Raw genomic sequence first — 5,745 nt, forward strand, 5'->3', positions numbered from 1 at the left:
CGGACTTCTCACATTCGAGTTAGAGAACATTTCTTTGCTTTTATAATAATTTGGGCCAAATTCTTATTTGTTATGTTTGCTGGGTTGGAGCTGCTTCAGCCGATAGAGTTAAAAAAGCGAAAAAATTAAATTTTCCCTTTACCCTCCTACGCGTTTCAACGCTCTCGCGTCTTCATCAGGGAGTCTTTATTCGAAAAATAAAAACAAATAAACATAAACATGATTAGCAAGTAAAATTCGCTGATGCAAAAACAATAAACATAGTTAACGACAGTTACTTTACACTAATGCTGACTTTGAACTCACATTTACATAAATATTATTGACAAACATTTTTTAACAAACGATAAACGTTGTGAAAAGGTACTTAAATGGTGATCTTTTCACAATAATACCAAATTCGAATCCTATATTCTTATTTATATTTGTTATTGATTACAGCTGCATACACGTTGTTGGTGTTATCTACGTCCTCTTTAAAGTTGATCGCATTCTCTAGTCGTTGTTGTATACGTAGGCTTTCTAATGTCGTTCTCCTTTTTACCCCTCTTTCGATGTCCAAAATTCCCGTATTCCCGAAGTCCGCAAAGTGTTCGTGCTTCGTCAAGTGTTGTGTCAGTGCTGTTGTCATCTTTTTGTTTCTCTTATCCGCTTTATGTTCGCTTATTCTTGTACCCAATGATCTTTTTGTTGTGCCTAAATACGTAGCATTTGTTACAGCTTTCAGTGTCATTCCCCTTACATTCTATTTCATACACCACATTAGCTCTGATCCAATACTTTTCGTGAAAAATCCTGTAAAACTGTCAAACAGCAAAATTACTCTCTGAAGTGAGAGTAAAAAGTGAGTAACAATAAAAAGTACGGGAACAAAAAAAACATTTTTCCTGTAAAAACGTCAACCAGTGATTGCTTGACACTTTTCATGATTTTACCAGAAGAAAAAGTTCGGATAAAATCTTGCAGCTTCATTCTCTACACAACTCTCCAAAAGTCGCTCTCATTTACAGGAGACAGGACAGTACGGGAACATTTTTCCTGCAACTTCCTGCAAGTTCGTGTAAAATCCTGTAAGATCATGGAGTACTGGATCAGAGCTATTATGTTGTTGTTCCTTCAGAATTCTGTCTTTTGTTTTTGTGTACAGTTTGCTTATTGTGTTGTGCGGTCTGTGAGCATATATCGCTAGCTTAGAGTGAAAAGTTGCTAAGTCCACTTTTTATGAAAACTCATATTTTGATATAGGAGGCTAGAGAAATTGAATACGCATCGTTTCGAAAATTATAAAGGTACTTGTTTTATTTTTTACTCTTCATAAGCACTAAAGGAAAATTTGCTAAGTCCAAAAGAAGCACCACAAATCCGATAAGGCCAAAATAATACGACATCTTTTAATAAATATCGAATCCTTCCGATTCTTATGGAGTTTTGCTTTGCTTTAAACGCGCAAAATGTTTAATTTAAAGTCTTGCGAAATAGTTAAAGAAAATGGCTATAGGAAGATTTTTTCCTCTCCTGTAAAATTTTTAAAATGGGACTTAGCAACTTTTCTTTCTAAGCAAGCGATATAATATCTTCATTCTTTATTGTTCTCCTGAGCGCCTGGTTATTTGTTAGTTCTGGTACGTAAGTTACTCCAATTTTTTTTTATTGTTAGTTGTGTTGTTAGCCTGAAGATCTTTTTATTTTGATTTGTTTGTTTACTTTTGTTTATCGTCGTTTATATTAAATTGTTAACTAGCGCATGCGGGTAGCCGTTTTTGTGCAGAATGCTTTTAATTTTGTTTTTGTTCTCCTCCGCGAACTCGTTGTTGCTAAGTATGTACACTTTTTTGATCAGGCTAGCAGCGGTGTTTATTTTCTGACTCCATGGGTGATTCGAATGGAAATTAATAAGTCTACCCGACGCGATGGATTTCGCATACCAGTTTAGCATTATTGTATTCTGTTTTTTATGCACCTCTAAGTCTAGGAAGGCAATTTTATTGTCTTTCTCTCTTTCAACCGTAAATTTAATTTTTGTGTTTGGTGCATTCAATACTTTTAGTATGTCTTCCGCGTTCTTTGTTTTTATTATTGCAAACACATCATCTACATATTTACTTTTGTATTTTATATGTATGTCAGTTTGTTTCAATTCAGTTATGCTGTCGTCTAATATTTTGTCGAGTACAATATCCGCAGATAATGGGTTACCCATTGGCATACCATATGTTTGTTGGTAAAGGGTGTTATTATATGTAAAATAATTGTTGTCTCGCAAACAAAACTCTAAAATATTGTGGAATTGTTTTCGTTCAATGTTTGTGTGAGTTTTTAGTGTTTCCCATTTTTTCATAATGGTACGTATAGCCAGCTGTGTCGGGATGTTTGTAAATGAAGATACGGCATCAAATGATATTAAAATCTCGTCGTCCTCAACTGTCATATTTTTTACTTTTTTTTTAGTTGATATGAATTTCTTATTTTGATTTTTAGTTAATGATCAATTTATGGTAGATTACTTTTGGTATTTTATAGGCTTATTGATCAGTACTTTTATGTGCCAGAAAACACTGTTCTTCACGTTTTAACCCGACGTTTCACTAAATTTCTTAGCATCTTCAGGGGCGTTTTTCTCCTTTTATTTCTACATCAACATATAAATATACATAAAATTTTTATAAATTAGTATGGACGTATAAAAATGCGTAAACAGTTCTACAAACAATAATAAAACCAATCACATATTTTTTAAATTTTTGGGACTTACACATAAACATGTGTTGAAAATACACGTACATATATAAACAAATAAACAACATCAAAACTTAAACTAATTGGCATAAAACGCATCGATACGAGCGTCGTGTGGTACACATGTCATACTGCTTGATGTTAGCTATAAACAAAGTAGATATGCAGTCGCGATGTCATCCGTGTCTTCCTTTTTGCTAATTGTCTTGTCCCTATTCTGTAATATCCGTAAGCTCTACAACGTGAATCTTGTTCTCTCCCTTTTTTCTTTGTCTATTATTTTTGTTTTGGTTAGATCAGCTGTATGTCCGCTTGCTGATATGTGTTGTGAAAGTGCTAATGTACATTGGGACAATGAAAAGGCCGCTTGCAGTTCGCTTATCGGAGCATGAAGCGGACATCAAGAAGAGGACGAGCAACACGGCGTCGGTTGTTATTATTTTAATGTTTATGTTTGTTTCTTTGATCTCCAGATTGAGGATTTTAAGCAGAAAACATTCTTCCAATTTCTTTAAATCACGCCTAGTGGTATCTAGCTTAAAACAGTGTAAAAATCCCTTCATTTTTCCCTGTAGATGCGGTGGGATGATACCATAGTCCTTGCATCTGAGCAAAAATTTCAACCTCTCTTTTTGCTTTACCAGTTTTTTGGTGCTTTTGTTGTATTGCTTTATTATATAGCATGTCTCATCGTCGTACTTCTGTCTTATATTGTTATGGGTTACTGTTCGCCGCACAAAATATAAATACTTTATTCTTCGGCATATAGCGCACCCGGTAGCATGTCAGAAATTTCACCATCTCATATTTTTCTAGAGTGTACGGCAACGCTAAAACTGCATGGAAGGTCTGCCATTTTGCGATAGCTGTGTTCCTTGCGGACAGTGTCGCTGATTGTCACTAGTTCCAGCAGGTCTGTTCGCCTACTTTTTTTTGGTTAATAAACACTTTCCCGCAGACAGCTACGTTTTCCTTAGTACTAAAGGCTGGTTTTCATTTGGTCAGAATCACTGACGCCAAAAACACTGCCTTCATCTGACAGCTGTCCATTTGATGTTAAATGCGTTTTCATTACCGCAGTGCATGTCAAAGACTGTCGTCAACTTTCAGTGTCAGATGATTGACAATCCGTTTTCATTACTGTCGTCAAATGTGAGGTTAATTTTTAAAAAAAGTGTAGAATACCGACCTTTTAGCTGTAGAAAAACCAGGGGTGTAATTTGGTGGAGCTCTTCATGCTGATAACCTTACCAAAGTTGTTTGGCGCGGGTGGGAAATTGAGGGGATATACGAGGTTAAGTTAAATTTTTTCGATACTTTGAAATATCAATATTTTATGAACTACATAGGCGATTAGACAACTAATGATGCCAGAATAAAGATGATTAGTTTATCTTTCAGATGATGTACATAATTTTCCTGATTTTTTTTTTAATTTTCAAGTCAGAAATACAAAGAAACAAAAAAAATTAAATCTTTTTTAATAAATTACCTTTTGAAAAAAAAAATGCATAATTAATGCTACAGAAATTTATATAATTTAGAAAGTACAAGTTATTACCTTATATAGAAAGGTTTGTTATAGGGCAAAATTTAACGAAAGTAGTGGTAACAATCGAAATTGTATATATATGGCTCATTCCATCTCAAATCACCCAGGCCGGGGGAAAGTGAATTTAAGTTTGCGATAAAACTCACAGGGATTGTTCCTTGAACAATTTAAGGAGACGCGTATTTTTTATTTTTGCTCAGAAATGCGAATTTTTCGAACAATGAATTTTTCTCTTTTTGAGTACGAACGCTTCTTTTTTCCTCTCTTAATAGCAACTTTTGATGAAATCGTTTATAACTGCCGCAAAAAAGCAAGGATTTTAACGATTTTTTTTTACATTGCAGATATTGATCTACTGAATCGATCTAGTGAATTAAACATCAGTAATTGTTTATTAATAATTAATTATTGTTTATAAACAAAAATTTTTTTTTTTTCAAATAGATTTTTTTCAAATTGCCACATCTTTTTTTTCGTCATTTTCGAGTTATGATTTTTTTTCTGAAAATGCACTTATATGATGCTAGCAGATTTTCGTGCCAGTTGAGGGCACAAAAATTGTTGCCCATTATGACAAAATTTCCTTGCTGGAAATTTTTTGAGGTTGCCCGATCAGAGCCAAAAGTTTTTCCCAATTGGGCTCTAATTTTGGCCCAATTAGCGATTTGCCCAATCTACCGAAGATTTCCCCAACCAGTGCTCACAATTTGCTCAAAGTGAACATGCATACGCAATTAAAACGTTTTTATCGATAAAATCACACATACACACATCAAAATTCCCTACGAAAAAAAATATTTTTTAATTTTTTTCTTGAAAAATTTTCCACATACAAATTTTTTGATAAAAAAAATTAGTTTTTGAAAATATGCCATTTCAAAAAAAAAAAATGGAAAAAATCACAATGGTAGCTCTGAGTATTGCGCAATATTTAAGTATAATGTTATGGGGTGCACTCTACAATAATTTGAGTTATGAATTTTTTTTTACACCGAAGTTGAGTAAAATGAGTACATTACCAATTTACAAATTTTTTAAACTTTTTTAGAATTTTTTTGAATATTCAGCTTTATAGCCCATTAAATTTTAGTATAATAAATTGGAAGCTTTAAGCGATAGCAAAACAGCCGTTAATTTTTTTTTATCTTCTTTGAAAACGGTTTTAGGCATTTTCATCGATAAGGAAAAAGTGCAAGAAGCCGTGAGCATAAACAATATTAAAAATCAACGAAGTTTAACCGGTTATATTTCCTTGGGTTTTTGCTTGCCCAGATAATTTGGGCACGGCAACCCCGGATTTCTTTTTTTTGATATTCCTCCTTGCACTGCGGCAAATTCCATTTGGAAGAGTAACGGAACTAGTCCAAATGACGCAGTGCCCGTTATTCTTCCAAATGGAATATTCCCGCAGTGCAGGGGTTTAAAAACCCGCTGGCAACCCCACAGTCGGCCATTTC

This window comes from Rhagoletis pomonella, unplaced genomic scaffold (assembly GCF_013731165.1).
Source record: "Rhagoletis pomonella isolate Grant_MI unplaced genomic scaffold, Rhpom_1.0 Rhpom_scaffold_00095, whole genome shotgun sequence".
NCBI classification, from domain to species: Eukaryota; Metazoa; Arthropoda; class Insecta; order Diptera; family Tephritidae; genus Rhagoletis; species Rhagoletis pomonella.